At 41.7% G+C, this 25,552-nt stretch overlaps 1 pseudogene; it reads left to right on the forward strand.

The window, feature by feature from the left end:
- Positions 1-12: 12 nt before the first annotated feature.
- Positions 13-22,854, forward strand: LOC135519626 (uncharacterized; annotated as a pseudogene).
- Positions 22,855-25,552: the final 2,698 nt, after the last annotated feature.

The raw sequence follows: 25,552 nt of genomic DNA on the forward strand, positions 1-25,552 counted from the left end.
CTAAGGGCAACCATGGCAGCTGTGACTGAGAGGGATCCATCCATGTATACGGGTAACATAGTCTAGGTAGCTACATTTTCAGATATTACATGTCTCTAATTTTGTCAGAAAGTTGTTTTAATTTCAAGTTAAAGTGTACTGTTAGCTAGCTATCTAACGTTAGCTGGCAGCAATATTATTCGTATCTCAGAGCCATTTACTTTGCTAGGTATAGCCTAATGTTAACCAGCTAAAACTGAACCTGGTTGGTGAGCTACCTGCAGATTCATGCAGGGTAGTAACATCATGAGTTGGGATTATGGTTCATTGTTTTGCTAGCTAGCTACATGTCTTAACAAAAGACTCCACTGTGCAAGTAGCCATTTAAATAGAATGTTCATGATGTCACTGCGACAACTGTTGATAGAGTGAATTTACCAGCTATGTCTATCTACTCCGGTTTCAGACCACTCTTTTCTGAGTGTGCCAGAGCTCTGAATAAATCACGAATTGTTGACACCCTTTGAATATGACCGGTGTCAGTAAAGGTTCGCAAAAATACGTAATTAAATTGCTGCCAGCAGCACAGTTGCAGTCATAAACGCTCTGGATAACATAAAAACAGCCTAACCAGTTCTGCTAGGGCGAGTAAAATGGTCAGTGAGCTGGTCTCTTATTTGTTTCTGGAAGTAGCTAGCAATCTAGCCAACATTAGCCAATTACCTTGAGTGCTTTACTGCTGTTGTTAGGAAAGAACACTTGGGTCAACCCTACTTCTCGGCCAGAGCGGCCAGGGTGCGCTCTGGGCAGGGCTAAAGCTTAAGAGGGTGTGAACGATACTAAATGGGTGTAGACAAAAAACAGCTATCCAGTAGATGTACCAAAATATTCAAAGGCCATTTTCTGAGGTTACAGGTTTCACAACATTCAAAGCAGAATTACTTTCCCATTGTTTCTCAACTGCAGTGTATTATATATCATATTCTATCTCTGAGTCTCTACTTTTATCCAATGTAAAAAAAAAACTTTATAATTTTGCTACATAAGATCGAATCGAGCCGGTCGGTCACATATAGACAGTGGGGAAGACTGTGAAAGTTAGAAGAGCAAAGATTCCCCAACTGAGCCGATTCTGGGATGATGGGGAAAGCAAAATAATAAACATTAGATTTCATAATGGTGGGAGAAAGTTTGTCAGCCAAATATAACCATATTCATGTCAGTATTACTGACCTCAACTTAGACTGATACAGTTGAAAAGGATGCAAGGAATAAAGGAAAAATGTATTGAGATATTTGATTGTCCTATCACTCCCTCTGTTCACATTACCTCTCACTACCTCTTCCTTACCTGGTTTTGAAGTAATGCAGGGTTTGACATTTTCCAAAGCTCCCTGTGAATAAAATTATAATGAACATGAGGCAAACATGGATGATTATGCACATGGTAACTTCATCTAAATAGATCGAGCTTGTTCTTTGGGCCAGCTAAATATAATTAATGCCTGGATCACACCCAATCAAGTAGCTACTATATGTATTTCTTATTTTTATTTCTTGTGTGTTTTTGTTCTACCTTATGTTATTTTTAGTGCTTACATTTATATTGATTACTGCATTGTTGGGTTTGGAGCTTGCAAGAAAATCATTTCACTGTTCTTGTGCATGTGACATTAAATTTCAATTTTTCATTTGATTTTACAACAGGTGAGTTGAGGTTCAATTCCACCTGCAAACAACTGCTTTTGGGTGATGCACAGACAGCTTGTTTCGTTGGACCTGTGTGTGGGACACTGTGGAACAGTATAAAACCTACAGTGCCTACAGAAAGTATATGGGTAAAAAAGTTTGAGCAGGGTGAAGTTATTAATTACACTTTGGATGGTGTGTGAATACACCCAGTCACTACAAAGGTTAAGGTGTCCTTCCTAACTCAGAGAGGAAGGAAACCACTAAGGGATTTTACCATGAAGCCATGCGAGTTTAATGGCTGTGATAGGAGAAAACTGAGCATGGATCAGCAACATTGTAGCTATTACTCCACAATACTTACATATATGACAGATTAAAAAGAAGGAAGCCTTTACAGACTACAAATATTCCTGAACATGCGTCCTGTTTGCAATAATGCATTTAAGTAAAACAATGTGGCAAAGAAATTATATTTATTTCCTGAATACAAAGCGTTATGTTTGGGGCAAATCCAACACAACACATCACTGAGTACTGTGTGTACTGTATGCATGTGTCTCTTCACAGTCCCCGCTGTTCCATAAGGTGTATTTTTATCTGTTCTTGAAATCAAATTTTACTGCTTACATGAGTTACTAGATGTGGAATAGAGTTCCATGTAGTCATTGCTCTATGTAGTATTGTGCGCATCCCATGGTCTGTTTTGGACTTGGGGACATGTTGGCATGTCTTGTGGGGTATGCGTGGGTGTCTGAGTTTAAACAGACAGCTCGGTGCATTCAACATGTCAATAACTCTCACGAATACAAGTAGTGATGAAGTCGATCTTTCCTCTACTTTGAGGTAGGAGAGATTGACATGCAGATTATTAATGTTAGCTTTCGGTGTGTAGATTTAAGGGCCAGCCGTAATGCCCTGTTATGGACCATTTGTAATTTTGATGTCTTCACTATTATTCTACAATGTAGAAAATAGTAAAAATAAAGAAAAAGCCTTGAATTAGTTGGTGTCAACTTTTTGACTGCTACTGTATATGTAAACTCAGCAAAAAAAGAAATGTCCCTTTTTCAGGACCCAGTCCTTCAAAGATAATTCGTAAAAATCCAAATATCTCCACAGTTCTTAATTGTAAAGGGTTTAAACACTGTTTCCCATGGTTGTTCAATGAACAATTAGTGCACATGCACCTGTGGAATGGTGACACTAACAGCTTAGACGGTAGGCAATTAAGGTCACAGTTATGAAAACTTAGGACACTAAAGAGGCCTTTCTACTGACTTTGAAAAACATCAAAGAAAGATGCCCAGGGTCCCTGCTCATCTGCGTGAACGTGCCTTAGGCATGCCTAAGACAGTGCTACAGGGAGACAGGATGGACAGCTGATCGTCCTCACAGTGGCACGTGTAACAATGCCTGCACAGGATTGGTACATCCAAACATCACACCTGCTGGGCAGGTACAGGATGGCAACAACAACTGCCCATGTTACACCAGGAACACACTAGCCCTCCATCAGTGCTCAGACTGTCCGCAATAGGCTGAGAGAGGGTGGACTGAGGGCTTGTAGGCCTGTTGTATGGCAGATCCTCACCAAACATCACCGGCAACAACGTCGCCTATGGGCACAAACCCACCATCTCTGTACCAGACAGGACTGGCAAAAAGTGCTCTTCACTGACGAGTTGCGGTGTTGTCTCACCAGGGATGATGGTCGGGTTCGCGTTTATCGTCGAAGGAATGAGCATTACACCGAAGCCTGTACTCTAGAGTGGGATCGATTTGGAGGTGGAGGGTCCTTCATGGTCTGGGGCGATATGTCACAGCATCATCGGACTGAGCTTGTTGTCATTGCAGGCAATCTCAACGCTGTGTGTTACAGGGAAGACATCCGCCTGCCTCATGTGGTACCCTTCCTGCAGGCTCATCCTGACATGACCCTCCAGCATGACAATGCCACCAGCCATACTGCTCGTTCTGTGAATGATTTCCTGCAAGACAGGCATGTCAGTGTTCTGCCATGGCCAGCAAAGAGCCCGGATCTCAATCCCATTGAGCATGTCTGGGACCTGTTGAATCGGAGGGTGAGGACTTGGGCAATTCCCCCCAGAAATGTTTGGGAACTTGCAGGTGCCTTGGTGGAAGAGTGGGGTAACATCTCACAGCAAGAACTGGCAAATCTGGTGCAGTCCATGAGGATGAGATGCACTGCAGTACTTAATGCAGCTGGTGGCCACGCCAGATCCTGACTTGCTTTTGATCCCCCCTTTGTTCAGGGACACATTATTCAATTTCTGTTAGTCACATGTCTGTGGAACTTGTTCAGTTTATATCTCAGTTGTTGAATCTTGTTTTGTTCATATAAATATTCACACATGTTAAGTTTGATGAAAATAAACGCAGTAGACAGTGAGAGGACTTTTCTTTTTTTCGCTGTGTTTGTATATATACAGCGCTGGAAAAAATTAAGAGACCACTGCAAAATTATCCGTTTCTCTATTTATAGGTACGTGTTTACATTTTTGTTTTACATTGTCAGAGCAGAAGGAAGCTAGGTTTATACCAGCACAACGTGGCTTGATTCATGCATCCTTCACAAAGACATCTGCCCGATTCCAGCCTCGCTGAGGCACCCCCAGATCATCACTGATCTTCCACAAAATTTCACAGTGGGTGCGAGACACTGTGGCTTGTAGGCCTCTCTAGGTCACACACCCACTGTGAAAATTGGTTGGAGGATCGGTGATGATCTGGGGGTGCTTTTTCCCCCTTCCCCTTGTTAAAGGTTCCAATTGATAAAATTGTTTTAATCAATTAGTGTCCACCGCCTCTCCTTGTTCGGGCGGTGCTCGGCGTTCGACGTCACCGGTCTTCTAGCCATCATTGATCCTTTTTTCATTTTCCATTGGTTTTGTCTTGTCTTCCCACACACCTGTTTTCAATCCCATTCATTACCTGTTGTGTATTTAACCCTCTGTTTCCCCTCATGTCTTTGTCAGAGATTGTTCTATTGTCAGTGTAGTTGCTTGTTGCATAGGTGCGAGTCGGGTCCTCGTACCCATGTCTGTTTGTATGTGTACATTTTAGTGTTATGGAGCATACTACGTGGACTTTATTAAAAGACTCCATTTTACACTCCTTTTGACTCTCCTGCGCCTGACTTCCCTGCCACCTATACACCTATGCCTGACAATTAGTATATTTGAGATTAACCACAATATTTGTTGTATTATTTGTTCTGTCCTTTCTGATGGATTAAATTGAAATTGCAAGCAACTTTCCATGGCGTGTTTAAAAAATAACAATATTTTGGAGATGATTTCGTTTTCAAATAACATAAAGTGAGTGAGAAATAGGCCATTCTTGAACATGGGGTGAGACATTGTTACTAATATGTAAATAAAGCCAGTTTGTTATTCAGAATTATTTAAAAAGCCTACTGTTGCCTCATGGGTGTCCTGGTCGCAGCCAGCACAGGTATTGAACCAGCCTCTGTAGCAATGTCGTTTACTGCGATGCAGTGTCTTAGACCGCTGCGCCACTCAGGCACTGTACAACAAAATACTGGTTGGGAGTAGGCTACAGTACTACAGTAAGAGCAAAATAATCCTAACATTTCCACACCCTAATCGTAGTCCATGTTTCTCTTAGAATAAAAACCTTAATGTAACAACAGTTTCAGTAAGTAATACTGACAAGTAGTAACAACAAAAATAAGTCTATTTTTCCGGATGTGCGTGTGCAAGACAGAGGAATAACAATTCTTACACTATTGTTCTAAATTTAATAACCTTCTTCATCCAGTTCATTGAAATACATTTTTTAAAGTTGTGCACAATTATCAGTTTCAATTTGGTTTGTCACCCATTCATTGTCAGTTAAAGACACAGTAGTGCCTTGGGACCCAAAAGCATAGTCAGTGCTCTAACTCCCCCTTGCGCTTGTCTGGAGCAATGAAGTAGTGACGCAGGGTCTGGACAAAACCACAAATTACCTCTAAATCCCGCAGCATAATCGCAAAACTTCTGGTTGAGAAACCACTGTAGGTTGACTGCAAACATTGGTTACAGTTTGAAGCTTTTTACTTGATGAAAGCAAGTCAATATGTAGGTAATCCAGAAAATATACCTCTCTGTTGATATCACATACATTATCAAGCATTTCACACATATTATCCAGATACTCATCTGTTAGAACATGGTGGCCTATAGCAGTTTCCTACAAGAGTGGGCTTTAGCTGAGACAGGTGAACCTGTAGCCTTTGCATTTGTAGCCACAGCATTTGACATGATATCCTCTCTAAGCTTTACAGGAATATGACTCTGAACATATATGGCAACACCTCCACCATTTGGTATTCCTGTGTCTTCTGAAGATGTTGAAACCATGTATTGCTACCACTGTATCATCAAAGGTATTATCTAAGTGAGTTGTGGAGATATAACATTCAAATAATGACTGTTACTAGGAAGTTATCAATTTCATGAACCTTGTTTTTTAGGCTGCATACTATGTTAATGTGGGCAGTTTTTTAGCACTTTTCTGGGATTCTTGATTGTTTTTATTGCTTTACTGGGAGGCTTATCACAGGTAGACATGACAGTGATATTTATGTTTGAGCTGATAGTGCAGGGTGTGCTGCAGACAGTGGACTTCCTACTAGTGCAAACCACCTAAGTTTTAACAGTATAACTCAGGTTCACGGGCACATGATTACTGCATACAATAGCTGTAGGATTGACAGAAGCATTCAGGGGAGTTAGAGGGACATAAATTAGGTTACTTACATAATGACTGCAACGCCCATGGGCCAATGTACATTTGCTGCAACACTACGGTAACTCAGTGACACAATGGTAGGGATTATTTGAGCAGAGCTTGGGTCAATGATAAGTCACTGTCTCAATGCACTTTGAGAGAAAACAACAATAGAGGAAGCATGGATTTAATAGTAACATTTTCAGACACAGCCAACTCCTGCCTATATGGTTGGGGCATGCGATTGATTAGACTGGGAATCTCTTTTCCTCTCTCTCAACCTCTCTCTCTATGACAGGATGTCTTGCTAATGATCATCAAGCTTTGTCATCCACCACCTATGCCAACCCTCTTCCTCGCTGTCTGCAGCTGTGAAGTAATGAACAGCATGTTTGTGGCCCTAAATCCATTCCTCTTACAAATGAATGTGAACCTGTTCTGATGTTTGGCTTTAAATGGCAGAGGTTAGCATCAGGAAGCAAGTGCAATTAGTGAGATTAATGATAAAGACCATTGACGGCTACAAAGCAAGAAAATTGTCTAGAACATGGAAACGTAAACAATATTGCCTGGTTGGTGATAACAACAGAGTGGTAAATAAAGAGGAAGTAATCAGGGGGATGATGAAGTCCAGGTGTGCGTAAAATATAGTAAAATCAAGCACTCTTTTCAGAAAAACATTTGTTCAGGACACATTTGTATTGTGCAACAAGAACAATTGTCTCTCCCCTTTCCCCTCCCTCGCTGTCTCCATATGTCCCTGACCTCTCTCTGACTGAATCACTTTATCGCTCTCTCTCGCTCCCCTCCTCATCAATGTCTCTTTCTCTTTGTCCTCTCCTGTCCCAGTCTGTCTCTCTGTCCTCTCCCGCCTGTCCTCTCCTATCTCTGTGCCTGTCTGTCTCTCTTATTCTGGTTTTGGAATATTTCTTCTAGGAGTAATTATTGTATACAAGTTGGGCTTAAACTATTATTTCACTTCCTCTCAAACCTGATTCTGGGGTCCTTTCTCCCTTGCTGTCACTGTCGTCACTATCAGATGTTATGGTCCTAACTGCTTGATTAGGCTCCTTTCGCCCATAGAATGTCCCTGTGTCCATTGCCTGTGAATGTCAGAGCAGGACAAGCAGTCTGAGTATCTCTTCTCGAGGGGGCCTGTATTTTTTGAAGGATAGCATCATTGTGAGTCTGCCAAGGGCTTAGGTTGTTTTGCGAATATGCACATTTATATACACCAACCAATGTTGGAGAGCAACAATCGGCTGAATAGCAGCCATGCTGTATTATTGTTGTTCCACTGATCTCTGACAATGGCTTGGTGTTCCAGGTGTTTCCAATTTGTACCAGATGCGATTCAGCTTAGGATACAACTAATCTTGACAAAATGTTACATATTTAAAATATCCTATACATTATCCAAATTAAATATTTGTCATCGTATGATAATGCCCATTCACACAAAACACTTATACGTTGTTTAAGAATGCTGTATTGTGATGTTCGGCAGAAAAGAAGCCTAATGATTCAATTTGGTTGCTCTATGAGTTGTCTGGATCACGTGTAGATGTGCAAAGGTTTTTAACAGCCTCGTTACTAACACAGGCTCTAGGAAACGCCTTGGCTACTAAAGTTACAATGTAAAAATGTTCTAACGATGATACGCTACGAAGGCTCTGGGAAACAAGGCCCTGCTCAGTTTGTCCCTCCGGACATCCTGTATTAGCAGGCCTACATGTGTGGTGTCTCAGACCCTGACAGCCTTAATGCTTTGATCAAAGGAACCAAATGCACTTGAGCTCTAATGTTGGCAAGGAATAAAAAACAATGGGAAATGTAACAACTGATTAGTCCCGACCCCAGTAAGCTCCCTCAAGTCAACGCCACTTCTGCCTACAGAGTTCAGGGAACCACCACCTCTCATCCCCTTCAGCCTCTCTCCTCCTAGCATACCTCCTCCACTTACTCAGCCTCTCGTTTGTCTCTAAATGAATCATTACCTTCAAGCCGAAGGGATTGATGTCAGCACTCTACCGTTGGTGTTGAGTTGGTGGGGTAAATGTTCATTTTCAAGACAACAGAGAGGATAAGAATGTTTTTTGTTGAACAAAAAAGAGGAGATTCATGTTTTTACACTTTGAATATGGTAATACTTCAACTTGGTTTAGAGTGTTCTTAAACGGTACATTTAGATACCTTAACATGCGAGATATGGACCCAAAAACTCTATCAGGGAATCGATAAATGTGAAAACAGGTTAATCCTTAAGTCTATTGACACAACCGTGCATCAATCTAAGTAACCTAATAAAATAATCCCATCAAAATCTGTCAGTTTAAGCTAGAGATCTGCCTATGACGGCCTTCGGCATCTGCGGTGGAAGGAGGCCGAGCTACAGCTGTGTTTGACAGACCATGACACGGTGGAAGGTGGCCGAGCTACAACGATGTTTGTCAGACCATGACACATCCCGAAAATATTCTCATAAAAATTTCTGTAGCGTTCGAATGGTTTTGGAAAGGGGTGGAAAAGGGAAGCCTCTCACAAACACGATGTTCTCCGTTTTTCTCTACAACCCCTACAAGTGTCATGGGACTCGTCTGAAGGCAACCTGAGAAAATGTCCACAAAGGCCCAAGTCAGAATTCAATTCTCTCTTTTTTACCCCTTTCTCTCCCTAATATCCAATTGGTACTTAGAGTCTTGTCCCATCGCATCAACTCTGTACGGACTCGGGAGAGGTACAGGTCAAGAGCCTTTGGTCCTCCAGAACACAACCCAGCCAAGCCACACTGCTTCTTAACACAATATGTCAAAGGAAACACTGTGCACCTGGTGTCCGTATGCATTGCGCCTGGCCCACCACAGGAGTTACTAGAGCACAATGGGACAAGAACATCCCTGCCGGCAAATCTCTCTCCCAACTTGGACGACGCTGGGTCAATTGTATGCCGTCCAATCATCTCCCGGTCGCGGCAGAGCCTGGACACGAACCAGGATCTCTAGAGACACAGCTAGCACTGCAATGCAGCGCCTTACACCACTGCACCACTCGGGAGGCCCATAACTTCTCTCTATCTCTCACACACACAAACACCCACCCTTCCCTTGATCCGCTAAATCCAGTGGTGCAACGTATCTCGAATTCACACACCCGCTTGTAATTAAACACCTCAATGAATAGATTACGAGTTTCCCCATTTGGAAATTTCATTACCATTCCCATAATTGGATTCCACATTTAATTAGCTTTCCTGGGATGAACAGCAGGTGATTCCAGAGTGACTGCAGACACTGGCTGAGGTCTTTAAGATTGTGTGATCCCCCCTATTCCTCTGACACCTGGTGACCAGGGATGAACACATTGACCCATATACAGTACTGTACATTCCAAAAAACAACACTGTAGTCTTTAGACTAAGGCCTACACTGGACATGGATAGGCTAAGTTGGTATTGTGTAGCTGCACTGTAGAGCATGGCGCTTGCAACGCCAAGCGTCGTGGGTTCGATTCCCGCTGGGGCCACCCATATGTAAAAAAAACTAGTGGCCCCAGCCGACTTGTAAGTCGCTTTGGACAAAAGCGTCTGCTAAATGGGATATATTATTATATTATTAAATACCTCCCCAAAAGTTTTAAAGTACATGACCTGCAATTCTACACATGTTGCCACGGGGAGGAGAGAACAGTTTAGCAATTTTATAACAAATGTCATGCTATTCTACTAGTTTTGCCATGGGGCAAAGAGAAAACAATTGCAGTTTTACAGCTAATATCCTAAAATTCTACTCATTTTACATTGGGATATATTGTTTTTGTTGCAATTCTATAACAAATGTCATGCTATTCTACTCATTTTACCATGGGGCAAAGATAACAAATGAGCAGTTTGAAAGCTAATTTCCTGAAATTCTACACATTTTGCCATGATATGCCACATTAATATAAATCTAAGTGAGAATGACTAACAAAATCAATGGGGGGTCCACTGGAGGTCAGGGCCCATAGGCATGTGCCCTGAGTGCCCAGTCGATAGTTGGCCATGATTACTACAAGTTTAGATAGCAGGCTAAACTAACTACCAATCTAAAAATTGTCTGCTGACACGACTAATTGACTGACGGTCAGTGACTGACACATCAAGAGAAAAACTGCTGATTCACAACCAAATTTCAAATTTGCACCTTGTGTGTTCAACTATTCTTACACTCAATAGTAAGTTAAGACCCCAATTGAAAGTTGCTTATGTCGGGCCTTCCCTGTGTAAATGAATGAGACATTTGGCACACAATAGAAACAGACTTATATACTGTCTGTGTATTCATGCAAGTAGACATTGTCATGACTGTCCATGAGAAAGTAACTAGGTCAGATCAGGTTTGCAATAAATAATTTCAATCAGAGCCCCTCTCACCCCCAGAGGGGGGAAGGAAAGAACTAGTGGGGATTAACAACTCACGTCCTGTTGTAAATCAAGGGCAGAAGATTCAGGTCTCCCTCTCCAAATCCACCAAAGGAATGTGCTTTGTCTCAACATACATTTTTCCATCTGAAAATTGAACCTGCTCAAAAACAATCACTGGATCAATATTTATAACATAGAATGTGCAGCAGGTGGGATGGAGTCAGGCGCAGGACACAGAGGATGAGTAATAACAGACTTTTACTCAAGACGACAACAAAATAAATTCCATGCAGGGAAAACAATCCAGCGCACAAAATAGTAGCGACTGCTAAACTCAGAACAAACATGCACAAAACCATGTGGGAACCAGAGGGTTAAATAGGGAATAAATAATGATGGAATGGAAACCAGGTGTGTACAATAAAGACAAAACAATTGGACAATGAAACGTAGATCCGTGGCGGCTAGAAAACCAGTGACGTTGACCACCGCACGAACAAGGAGTGGCACCAACTTCGGCGGAAGTCGTGACAACTATCATGTCATTAAAAATGTTATAAAGGAAATTGGAAAGTGTTACCACTGCATAGAAACTATAAGTGATAATTGTTTTACACAACTTTGTACAAGTGACAAGTCATGCCCCCGAGTGAGGTCAGAGAGCGTGTCAGCCTGATGGAGCCGTCCCTTTTGAACAAACTCTATAAATGATAAGTAAAGAACTGAACATACCAGACCAGAAAAGTGTCAAGCAACAAGTTTAAAGTGGTTTGAACTGTGAATCTCAACATGAGGTAGAGACGATAACCTCACTTCCCGAACAATCATTGGTATGGTTGATTAGCTATCCCAAGTAAAGTATTTTGGAGACTAATTTAAGTAGGACCATTATGATACTCTGCTCTCATCAATCCACTAGCAATCTGACATGGCAGGCTAGCCTATCTTCAAAGAATCATCTTTAAGAGTGAATGGATGGAAAGTAAACTCTGCAGTTCTGTTCAGGACTACACGAAAAAAATCACCAGATACCGGACAACTACAGAGAAGAACAAAAGTAGACTTGTTGGAACCTTGTTTGATGATCAGAGCCTTACAAGCATGCTGTGAAAAGGCCCAACTCGGCGAACCAAGGCATTTCACATGAATACAGTTGAAGTCGGAAGTTTACATAAACTTAAATTGGAGTCATTAAAACACATTTTTCAACCACCACACAAATGTATTTTTAACAAACTATAGTTATGGCAAGTCGGTGAGGACATCTACTTTATGCATGACAAGTAATTTTTCCAACAATTGTTTACCGACAGATTATTTCACAATTCCAGTGGGACAGAAGTTTACATACGCTAAGTAGACTGTGCATTTAAACAGCTTGGAAAATTCCAGAAAATTATGTAATGGCTTGAGAAGCTTCAGACATCATTTGAGTCAAATGGAGGTGTACATGTGAGTGTATTTGAAGGCCTACCTTCAAACTCAGTTCTCAGGATAACCTTGTCTTTGTAATTATGTAAGTCTGGGCAGAGAGCTCGTTTGTCATTGATTGGTAGACCAGAAATAGTCAGAAGTTTTTATTTTTTCATTATGCAGACAGTTAAGCACAGTTGACAGTAAGAGATGCTGATTTTACCTTCATTTAACTAGGCAAGTCAGTTAAGAACAAATTCTTAATTTCAATTACAGCCTACGAACAAGTGTGTTAACTGCCTGTTCAGGGGCAGAACGACAGATTTGTACATTGTCAGCTCGGGGATATGAACTTGCAACCTTTCGGTCACTAGTCCAACACTATAACCACTAGGCTACCCTGCCGCCCCTTATTTTCTACACAAGTTGTTTTTATCCAGTTTCGTCTGACGAACAGTTTGTAGTGGTAAAATAAAAAGAGATACATTTTTAATGGAATTCTAAGCATCACTCCAGTCAAAACAGGCTCTGTGAACATTTGATTCCATTAATTTGCTATGGGCTCGCACTAGTGTTCCAGTTTAGCCAATGTTCTTAAGCCATTTTTCAGCCTTGGGTGAATTTTGACTCGTGTATTGAAGTATTCTAAAAATGACATCTGCTGCTTCAGATTGAACGGTCACATCTCAGTTATTGTTTTCCTATCTATAAAAAATAAGCTGTTCTCTTTACTTTCCAAGAGCTAGCTGACCAAGGGGTCGAAATGTAGATCCTGCCAGATGTTCACAGTCTGAGGAACAGGCCGTGGAAGCTTTATTGCTGGCAAAGTGTTCATAACCAGAGGTAATTAAACTGTTCTGTGTTGCTTTTCTCCATCTCTGCCTGTCTTGTTGTACATGGAACCTGTCTCAAATCCATTAATTAAAAAACCCTTAAGATGTCAGGTGCTAATTTTCAGATTTACACCACATAAACACAGCCATTTTCACTGGACGATCTGTTGTTGCCAAGTCCTGATTTCCCTGGTGGTTAGCCTTGCAATAACCAAGTGGTGAGATACATAGCCCTCTCTATTTAAATGTTTCAGGTACACTCCGATAGGTGTCTGAGTCACATACATCTGAGTCACATATCTTCTATTGTTTGTCCTCATGTGTCTGTTTTTCAGCATAAAGTACTCTGTAGCCACTTAGTGTGGACACCAGGTGAGACCACACACACACACAATAACAGTCTCTCTTCTTCACTTCATCTCTCGTCTCCCTAAACACTCTAGGTTATATCAGCTGTTTTGGTGAACCCCTTCCGCATCTGAACTGGCTGACACAGAGGGCACAGCATGATCATAGGTAAAATGTCACTTGGTCGGGTCAACGGGAAGTATTATTAAAGAGAAGCTTTACATTGAAATACAGACAGAGATGTAGTAGTCCCAGAGTTAATGATCCAAGATCAGTTTTGCATTTCACCTCCTGATTTAAGATGACTGACCGTGTTTGAATAGAAAAACAAAGCTTAGTCATGCTCTCTCTCTCTATCCATCTGTCACTCGTCTGTCTACATGTATGTTTTGATGTGAGATAGGAAGCCAGTCCCGTCATCGCCATCTCACCCACTCTTAAGTTAACCTTTGGGCCAAACGGGGGCCCAAAGCTGGTTAGGAGACCACAATTGTTACTGTGATAAACTGAGAGAATATTAGGATAGCACTGTAATTCATGAATCAGATGCTGTTCTAACCTCTCTCCCTTTCTGTCTTCTAAAATCTCTCTCCCCACCTTGCCTCTCTTCCTTGTTTTATAATGCACACCATATGTGAATTGAAATTCAGATTGAACTTGTATTATAATATTACAATTATCATAATTATAAATCATTTTTGTGTTTATAACACCTGGATAATGGATAATGAACTTATTTCAATAATTCTCAAATTCTCCACTGGTTGAAATGAAGTATCTCATTGAAATAATATAATGTGTCCTCAGATTAATGCAGATGAAGGGAGTTAGATTTTTTCTGTATATATGATTGCATAGTTACAATGTGTATCCATTGATGTCCCAGGAGCATTACAGGAGCATTACACAAGTAATTTTTCCAACAATTGTTTACAGACAGATTATTTCACTTATAATTCACTGTATCACAATTCCAGTGGGACAGAAGTTTACATACACTACGTTGACCCTGCTTTAAACAGCTTGGAAAAGTCCAGAAAATTATGTTATGGCTTTAGAAGCTTCTTTAGACTAATTGACGTCAATTGGAGGTGTACCTGTTTAGTCCCTTTCTTCTTTAAGGTTGCTGCCGTTATAATCGCCAAGCCTCTCTCTCCTCTCTGGGGAGGTTCCCATTGATTGGAAGGCAGCCACTGTTCTTCCTTTATTTAAAGGGGGAGATCAAGCTTATCCTAACTCTTATAGGCCTTTTTCTTTTTTTCCCTGTTTATCAAAAGTTTTGGAAAAACTTGTCAATAATCAACTGAATGTCTTTCTTGATGTCTATAGTATTCTCTCTGGTATGCAATCTGGTTTCTGCTCATGTCACTGCAACCTTAAAGGTCCTCAATGATGTCACCATTGCCTTTGATTCTAAGCAATGTTGTGCTGCTATTTTTATTGACTTGGCCAAAGCTTTTGATACGGTAGACCATTCCATTTGTCTGTGCCGGATGAGGAGTATTGGTGTCTGAGGGGTCTTTGGCCTGGTTTGCTAACTACCTCTCTCAAAGAGTGTAGTGTATAAAGTCAGAACATCTGCTGTCTCAGCCACAGCCTGTCACCAAAGGTGTACCCCAAGGCTCCATCATAGGCCCCACGCTCTTCTCAATTTACATCAACAACATAGCTCAGGCAGTAGGAAGCTCTCCCATCCATTTATATGCTGATGATACAGACTTATACTCAGCTGGACCCTCCCTGGATTTTGTGTTAAGTAGGCTAGGCGTCCCGCTAGTGGGACAACCTCCGGTGAAACGGGAGGGCGTGCAATTCAACTAAATAACCATAAAAATGATGGATATTAAACAATTATGTACATACAAGTGTCTTATATCAGTTTAAAGCTTAAATTCCTGTTCATCTAACTGCAATGTCCTATTTACAATAGGCGTTTACAGCGAAAGCATGTCATGCGAATGTTTGAGGATGGCGCCCTATATCAAAATATTTTTCCACCGGCACAGGTTTCATAAATTCACAAATAGCAATTCAATATTCACTTACTTTTTGAAAATCTTCGTCTGATTTGTCATCCAAAGGGTCCCAGCAATAACATGTAGTGTCATTTTGTTAGATAAAATCTGTCTTCATATCCCAAAAAGTATGTTTAGTTGGCACCATCGATTTCAGTTAAGCTGCCGCTTAACTTTGTTAATTAACCTCTTGGTGTTAGGGGGTGCTGTTTTAAACAAGATATTTTGTCACGAAAAGATGCTCGACTATGCATATAATTGACAGCTTTGGATAGAAAACACTCTGACGTGTCCAAAACTGCAAAGATATTGTCTGTGAGTGCAACAGAACTGATGTTACAGGCGAAACCCAGATAAAGATCCAACCAGGAAGTGCCGCCTCATGAAGCATTTTGAAACCGCCTCATGCCAATGACTCCTTATATGGCTATGAATGAGCTATGAATGAGCTTACGTTTTCCACATATTCCCCAAGGTGTCTACAGCATTGTGACGTCTTTTCACACATTTCCGTTGAAGAGTAGCCGTAAGGGACCATATTTAGCAAGTGGTCACATGGTGTCTCCCGCAGAAAATCTTGCGTAAAATACTGAGGTAGCCATTTTTCCAATCGCTTCTTATGAGAAACCAATTGCCTCGACGGATATATTATCGAATATATATGTTAAAAACACCTTGAGGATTGATCCTAGCATTTTCCGGTCGATTTCTCAGCCAAGAATGATGAACAAACGGGAGCTATTTTGCCTACAAAAATAATGGAAAGGAACATTTGCTATCTAACTGGTAGTCACCTGAGTGAAAACACCCGAAGTTCTTCAAAGGTAAATGATTTAATTTGGTTGCTTTTCTTATTTTAGTGAAAATGTTGCCTGCTGCCAGCATAGCCTAGCATAGCATTATGCCATGATAAACTTACACAAATGCTTGTCTAGCGTTGGCTGTAACACATATTTTGAAAATCTGAGATGACAGTGTGATTAACAAAAGGCTAAGCTTGTGTTTGAATATATTTCATTTGCGATTTTCATGAATAGGAAAAGTTTCTAGGGGTATTTATGTCCCCTGTGTTATGCTAATTCGTTTGAGGCTATGATTACGCTCCCGGATCCGGGATTGCTAGTCGCAAGAAGTTAAAGTAAAAATACGTTTCTATTTAATCCTCAGACACTCTAAAATGTAATACGGAATGAAGTATGTTCAATTGGAAAGCGATATTATCAGGTGCGCATCCTCTTCATTACGTGCGCATAGACTGATTTCCAACTCTGAGTCCAAGTACTAAAACTCATAATTCTTCCTCATTTGGGAAGAAACAAGCCTGAAACCTTGGACAAAGACTACTGACGCCCAGTGGAAGCCATAGAAATTGCATACTGGGAGCTCAATTACATTTTTTCACATTTATACCTTCCATTGGAAGAGCATGGGCTCTCAAAATAAAACATTTCAGGTTGGTTTTTATTTGGATTTCTCCAACCATATCTATTGTGTTATTGACATTTGTAAAAACTTCATAGTTTTTCTTGCCAATGATACCAATTATATGAATATCCGGGCTTCAGGGACTGAGCAACAGCGGAAATGGAGAAAAAAGGACCCTAGCCATAACAGGTTAAACGCTCTACAGCAAAGCTTTCTTAGTGTTCATCAAACTTTCTCTGCCCTTAACATTTACATACATTTAAGTCATTTAGCAGATGCTCTTATCCAGAGCGACTTACAAATTGGTGAATTCACCTTCTGACATCCAGTGGAACAGCCACTTTACAATAGTGCATCTAAATCATTAAGGGGGGTGAGAAGGATTACTTATCCTATCCTAGGTATTCCTTGAAGAGGTGGGGTTTCAGGTGTCTCCGGAAGGTGGTGATTGACTCCGCTGTCCTGGCGTCGTGAGGGAGTTTGTTCCACCATTGGGGGCCAGAGCAGCGAACAGTTTTGACTGGGCTGAGCGGGAACTGTACTTCCTCAGTGGTAGGGAGGCGAGCAGGCCAGAGGTGGATGAACGCAGTGCCCTTGCTTGGGTGTAGGGCCTGATCAGAGCCTGGAGGTACTGCGGTGCCGTTCCCCTCACAGCTCCGTAGGCAAGCACCATGGTCTTGTAGCGGATGCGAGCTTCAACTGGAAGCCAGTGGAGAGAGCGGAGGAGCGGGGTGACGTGAGAGAACTTGGGAAGGTTGAACACCAGACGGGCTGCGGCGTTCTGGATGAGTTGTAGGGGTTTAATGGCACAGGCAGGGAGCCCAGCCAACAGCGAGTTGCAGTAATCCAGACGGGAGATGACAAGTGCCTGGATTAGGACCTGCGCCGCTTCCTGTGTGAGGCAGGGTCGTACTCTGCGGATGTTGTAGAGCATGAACCTACAGGAACGGGCCACCGCCATGATGTTGGTTGAGAACGACAGGGTGTTGTCCAGGATCACGCCAAGGTTCTTAGCGCTCTGGGAGGAGGACACAACCTTGTTCTGAATACATCCAAAACAAAGGTCTAAATTGGACTTGAGTGGCGCAGCGGTTTAAATCACTGCATCTCAGTGTTAGAGGCGACACTACCAGACACCCTGTTCAAATCTAGGCTGTATGCACAATTGGTGCACAATTGGCATAGCGTCGTCTGTTTTTGGCCAATGTAAGCTGTCATTGAAAATAAGAATTTGTTCTTAACTGACAAGTCTGGTTAAAATAAAGGAAGTGGTTTGATAAGAAGAATGCCCCTCTCCCCACATGTGTGATTACTACCTCTGAGGGTTTAGAGCTTGAGGTAATCACCTCATACAAGTACTTGGCTAGATGGTACACAGTACTGCTCTCAGCACATATCATATCTGCAGGCTAAAAAATTTATCTAGACTTGGTTTCCTCTATTGTAGTCACTCCTCTTTCACTCCAGCTGCCAAACTAACCATGATTCAGATGACCATCCTACCCATGCTAGATTATGGAGACGATTGTCAGGTAAGGGTTCTTTCGAGCAGCTATATGTCCTTTACCATTCGGCCATCAGCTTTGCCACCAATGCTCCTTATAGGACATATCATAGTTAAATAAAGATAAAGTTGTGGCAACAAAGTTGGAAGCACAGAATCGTCTAGTATGTCATTGTAGAGAAAGGGGGAAACCTAGTCAGTCATCCAACTGAATGTGTTCAACTGAAATGTGTCTTCCACATACCCCAAACCCAGATTCGTCCATCGGACTGCCAGATGGTAAAGCGCGATTCATCACTTCAGAGAACGCGTTTCCACTATTTCAGAGTGCAAATTTCAGCAAGCTTTACACAACTTCAGCCGACGCTTGGCATTGTGCATGGTGATCTTTAGGCTTGTGTGCTGCTGCTCAGCCATGGAAACCCATTTCATGAATCACCCGACGAACAGTTCTTCTTCTGATATTGCTTCCGGGGAAGTTTGGATCTCGGTAGTGATTGTTGCAATCAAAGACAGACAATTTTTACCCGTGACTCGCTTCAGCACTTGCTGGTCCCGTTCTGTGAGCTTGTGTGGCTCACCACTTTGCAGCTCAGCCGTTGTTGCTCCTAGACATTTCCACTACACAATAACAGCAGTTACAGTTAACCGGGGCAGCTCTAGCATGGCAGAAATCAGATGAACTGACGTGTTGGAAAGGTTGCATCCTAGGATGGTGCCATGTTTGAAAGTCATTGAGCTCTTCAGTAAGGCCATTCTACTTCCAATGTTTGTCTATGGAGATTGCATGGCTGTGTGCTCGGTTTTATACACATCAGCAACGGTGTGGTTAAAATAGCCGAATCCACACATTTTTAAGGGGTGCCCACATACTTTTGTACATAGTGTAAATCTATGTATATATATATATATATATATATGTTTATAAACATGTTGGTCCCATTTTTTCATGAGCTGAAATAAAATATCCCAGAAATGTTCCATACTCACAAAAAGCTTATTTATCTCCAATTTTGTGCACAAATTTGATAGTTAGTTAGCATTTTTCCTTTGCCAAGATAATCCATCCACCTGATAGGTGTGGCATGTCAAGAAGCTGATTAAAACCTCTTAGAGATCGGGCTACTTTTTCAACATTCTGTTAAAAATCGCGCAACATTCAACGTCCTGCTACTCATGCCAGGAATATAGTATATGCATATAATTAGTATGTGTGCATAGAAAACACTCTGAAGTTTCTAGAACTGGTTCAATGGTGTCTGTGACTATAACAGAACGAGTTCCGTGGTCAAAATCGCAAGGAAACCTGATCACAAACAAAGAAAAAATCCATCCGCCAGTCTCGGTATTGTCTATGGCTTGCCATAAATGATAGGACTGGGCTTGCAATTCCTACAGCTTCCACACGATGTCGCCAGTGTTGTGATTACCAGGGCCCTTTATCCTTGGTCAGATCACTGAATAGCACATCCTGTCTTCAGGTGTGCACCCGGAAAAAAATGTCTGTGAGAAAATGGACTTCGTTTTGAAAACTTCTATCTATTGAATACAGATCGCTCCGTGATCAATTTGATCGTTTATTAACGTTTAATAATACCTAAAGTTGGATTACAGAAGTAGTTTGAAGTGTTTTTTCAAAGTTTATAGGCAACTTTTTTAATTTAAAAAATAACGTTGCGTTTAAAAAGTGTTTTTCCTGGATCTGACGGTCTTCATAAATGGACATTTTGGGTATACAAGGACCGATTACAAAGACCCAATTGTGATGTTTATGGGACATATAGGAGTGCCAACAAAGAAGCTCGTCAAAGGTAATGAATGTTTTATATTTTATTTCTGCGTTTTGTGTAGTGCCGGCTACGCTAATTCCTTTGTTTACGTCCCCTTCTGTTATTTCGGGGTGTTGCATGCTATCAGATAATAGCTTCTCATGCTTTCGCCGAAAAGCATTTTACAAATCTAACTCATTGGCTAGATTCACAACGAGTGTAGCTTGAATTGAGTACCCTGCATGTGAGTTTTAATGAACGTTTGAGTTTTAACGAGTGCTATTAGCATTTGGCGTAGCGCATTTGCATTTATTGTTGGCAAGGTGGGGCGATTGCGTCTCGGGTGGGCCAGAGAGGTTAAACAGCATGGTCATTACACAAGTGCACCGAGTGCTGGGGACAATAAAAATCCAAAATAAAAAGTTTGGTTTTGTCACACAACACAATGCCACAGATTGGAATTGGCATGCAATTGCAATTGGCATGCTGACTGCCCGAATGTCCACCAGAGCTACGGACAACGAACACAATTGCATTTTATCGATGGCAATTTGAATGCACAAAAATATTGTTTGGAAATCCTGAGTCCCATTGTGAGGAACCATTTTTTAAGGTATCTGTTTTCCCAGTCATGTGAAATCCATAGATTAGGGCCAAATGAATTGATTTCATTTGACTGTTTTCCTCATATGAACTGTAACTCAGTAAAATCAATTAAATTGTTGAATGTTGCCTTTATATTTTTGTTCAGTATAAATAGATTTATTCTCTTGGCTGAAATCACATGACTAAATGCTGCACTGTATATATGCTACACTGAACATAAGAGACATTTTCCAGAAGTAGCTAACTACTCTGGTCATCAAAATGCCTTTCGTCACGGACTGTAGTCCTATCAATATTTATATTCTGACATGTGGAGATAAATGCTTGCATACACAGCAAAGAAAGACACTTACACGTTCAAACCATTGTGCCCCGTAATGGTCCTAATTGAAGTTTGTGACTAATGATTGAGAGAGTGGTGGAGTGTGGCTTGGGGACCATAACCATTATTTTACCTCTTAAAGACAAAGGACGTCGGTGTACAAAGGTGCAGCTCAGGAGAATTGGAGGCGCGGTGCATTAGTGCACATTAGCAGCTATGCTAATCATTGTTTCTGTGAGTCAGGAAACTCAGGCTGGGAGCTGAACTAAAGGGCCAACCCCCCGCTGATGCACACTGGTACCCTGCTAATTGCGGATCATTTGCTGGTGAGGCATAATTGGGTTCCGGCAGCGTTTACACCACGGGAGTATGAACCTCGACTGAGCCGGAGATGGTGGTAAGCCGGAGAGAGAGAAGGGAAAGGAAGGATGAAGGTTTGCCCTCATAGCGATGTGTTTGTGTGTGTGTGTTAGCGTGTGTGTGGAGTTTCATTAAGTGATAGCGGGCCGAAAGCTACGTATTTTAGGAGGGGTTGGCCACAGCGATTTTTATTTGGCCCCCCAAAGTAAAGAAATTGGAATATTTAATTTTTTGGGTAAAAAAAAAGAAAGTTAGAATCACCATTAATTCAGAAGAAAATCTATATACACTACTGTTAAAAAGTTTGGGGTCACTAAGAAATGTCCTTTTTTTGAAAGAAAAACACATTTTTTGTCCATTAAAATAACAATAATTTGATCAGAAATACAGTGGAGACATTGTTAATGCTGTAAATGACTATTGTAGCTGGAAAAGGTGGATTTTCTATTGAATATCTACATAGGCATACAGAGGCCCATTATCAGCAACCATCACTCATGTGTTCCAATGGCACGTTGTGTTAGCTAATTCAAGTTTATCATTTTAAAAAGCTAATTGATCATTAGAAAACCCTTTTGCAATTATGTTAGCACAGCTGAAAACTGTTGTCCAGTTAAAGAAGCAATAAAACTGGCATTTAGACTCGTTGAGTATCTGGAGCATCAGCATTTGTGGGTTCCGATTACAGGCTCAAAATGTCCAGAAACAAAACTTTCTTCTGAAACTCGTCAGTCTATTTTTGTTCTGAGAAATGAAGGCCATTCCTTGCGAGAAATTGGCAAGAAACTGAAGATCTCATACAACGCGGTGTACTACTCTCTTCACAGAACAGAGCAAACTGGCTTTAACCAGAATAAAAAAAGGAGTGGGAGGCCCCGGTGCTAAACTAAGCAAGAGGATAAGTACATTAGTGTCTAGAAACAGACGCCTCACATGTCCTCAACTGGCCGCTTCATTAAATAGTACCCGTAAAACACCAGTCTCAATGTCAATGGTGAAGAGGCGATTCCGGGATGTTTACCTTCTAGGCAGAGTTGCAAAGAAAAAGCCTTATCTCAGACTGGCCAATAAAAAGAAAAGATGGTCCAAAGAACACAGACACTGGACAGAGGAAGATTGGAAAAAATTGTGTTCAGATCACAAAAAGAACATTCGTGAGACGCAGAAATGGAAAAGATGCTGGAGGAGTGCTTGACCCCATCTGTCAAGCATGGTGGAGGCAATGTGATGGTCTGGGGGTGCTTTTGTGGTGGTAAAGTGGGAGATTTGTGCAGGGTAAAAGGGATCTTACAGAAGGAAGGCTATCACTCTCTTTTGCAATGCCATGCCAAACCCCGTGGACGGCCCTTAATTGGAGCCAATTTCCTCCTACAACAGGACAATGACCCAAAGCTCAGCTCCAAACTATGCAATAACTATTTAGTGAAGAAGCAGTCAGCTGGTATTCTGTCTATAATGGAGTGGCCAGCACAGTCACTGGATCTCAACCCTATTGAGCTGTTGTGGGAGCAGATTGACCGTATGGTACGTAAGAAGTGCCCATCAACCCAATCCAGCTTGTGGGATGTGCTTCGGGAAGCATGGGGTGAAATCTCTTCAGATTATCTCAACAAATTGACAACGAGAATGCGAAAGGTCTGCAAGGCTGTAATTGCTGCAAATGGAAGATTCTTTTGACGAAAGCAAAGTTTGAAGGACACAATTATTATTTATAACCTTGTCAACGTCTTGACAGTATGTCCTATTAGTTTTGCAACGCATTTCATGTATGTTTTCATGGAAAACAAGGACATTTCTAGGTGACAGTAGTTTATATTTTATGAAATCTGTTCCCAAGTATTCCCACAAATAAAGAGAAACATATGTGATTGTGTCTCAATGTAAAGAAGGTATGAAACAACTGTTGTTTCTGAATACAATCTCTTTTTGGCATTTTTATGGATAATTTACAGTGTACAATAATTATAATTATCATCCAATCTGCCAAAAATCGTCCCGTGGCTAAATATATATCCCATTTAGCAGACGCTTTTGTCCAAAGCGACTTACAAGTCGGCTGGGGCCACTACTTTTACATATGGGTGGCCCTAGTGGGAAACGAACCCACGACGCTTGGCGTTGCAAGCGCCATGCTCTACCGACTGAGCCACTAAATCTACGGTTCATGTTAGTCTTTAATATATCTGTAGGTTTTTGTGAATTTCTGTGTGGGTGTACACGTACAGTAGTTCCACGACACTGTAACGGTCGTCTTATGAAAAAGGTTTGGACCAAAGCGCTGTGTGCTAAGTGTTCATGTAATTTTTATTTAAACTGAACACAAAACAAAATAACAAAGAAAATGAACGAAACCGCAACAGTTCTGTCTGTTGCAGACACAAAAACAACTTCCCACAAACACCAGGTGGGCACAGGCTACCAAAGCATGGTTCTCAATCAGAGACAACGATTGACAGCTGCCTCTGATTGGTAACCATACCAGGCCAAACACATAGAACTACACACACAGAACCAAAACATAGAATGCCCACCCAAACTCACGCCCTGACCAAATTTAAATAGAGACATAAAAAAGTAACTAAAGTCAGGACGTTACATACACCACCTGGAATGGTGAGAAAAAGGCTTATCCGAGCTGTGTTGGTAGTATGTTGACGTCTGAAGATAAGCAACATGATAAAACATCCACTAAGTCCATGAAAGTCTTGCTGCACTTGCAGCAGAATGAAGTGTGGAGAATTTCCTTGCCATACACATTTTCTATAATACTTACCAACCAACCAACCAAGCTGTCAACCAGGTTCTAGATTAAGTTTGTATTCATCAATTGTATTTATCACTGATATTAACCTTTCTGGTCTGGTTCTTTTCCCAACAGGGTTGCAAATTTATTTCCCATTTATTTCAGAAATCTCGATTGGAATTTCCTGAAATCTGAAAGGAAGAAGCTGGGAATACTCTAACTGGGATTACAGAAAATCTAAGCACTTTGACCAAGTTACCGGAATTTTGCAATTCTATTCCCAAAGCATTTGCTTGTTTACTACCAAGAGATAAGAGATACCCAAGAGCTGCTACAGTTGCAACAGCTACTGTCCCTGTGGTCCACAAAGCATATTCACAGCCCTCACTTCTGTTGGTATTGGTAATATTTGTGGGCTGCACTTCAAATGTGTCACGAATCCTGAGTCTGTGTTTGCCTGTGTTTCTGTCCTGGAGTGTGTTTCCGGTGTCCTGGAACGCACCCTGTCTGGTTGCCGGGCGAATTAGCTTGTTGGGAGATCGATGTACACCAGCACCTGTATCCCATCAGTAATCTGCACACCTGTCCTGATCATCACCTCTCCCCTTCAAAAGCTCTGACCTGACATCCATTCCCTGCCGGATCGTTAGCCATGAACAGTATGTTGTGCCCAGAACGATCCGGCCAGTGATGAACCCAGCGGACCTGGACTCCGTTTGCCATACAATTACCCAGCAGGAGAAGATGTTGGGACAACACAACACAGCGCTACACGAGATAGCGGGTTCAATCCGGAACTTATCGGATAGATTAACGAGTATCCAGGATCAGCTCAGGTTGTCGGTGGATCATCCACCACCTGTTTCACCTATATCACCTGCCGATTCGGGAGCGGGTTCTTTCCGTGAGCCCAAGGTTCCGACACCGGAGAAGTACGAGGGAGATCTGGGAGGATGCCGTTCATTTCTTTTACAGTGTGGGTTAGTTTTTGATCTGCAGCCCTACTCTTACGCCACAGATAAGGCTAGGATAGCTTTTGTTATTGAGCTGCAGCGTGGTAGAGCTCTGGAATGGGCTTCAGCTGTTTGGGAACGACGGGACACATGCATGATGTCATACCAGGGTTTCACGGCAGAGATGAGAAAGCTTTTTGACCATCCAGTCCGAGGTAAGGACGCAGCTAAACATTTGTTCTCTCTTCGCCAAGGAGCTCGCAGTGTGGCAGACTTTGTGATAGAATTCAGGACATTAGCTGTGGAGAGTGGTTGTCGGAGGGGTTGTCGGAGCAACTCAAGGACGAGCTGATCTCCTATCCAGAGCGTAGTGACCGAGATAGTTTGGTCACCTTAGCTATTCGGGTAGATAACAGAGTCCGAGAGAGAAGGA

This window comes from Oncorhynchus masou, chromosome 29, assembly GCF_036934945.1.
Source record: "Oncorhynchus masou masou isolate Uvic2021 chromosome 29, UVic_Omas_1.1, whole genome shotgun sequence".
Classification (NCBI taxonomy): domain Eukaryota; kingdom Metazoa; phylum Chordata; class Actinopteri; order Salmoniformes; family Salmonidae; genus Oncorhynchus; species Oncorhynchus masou.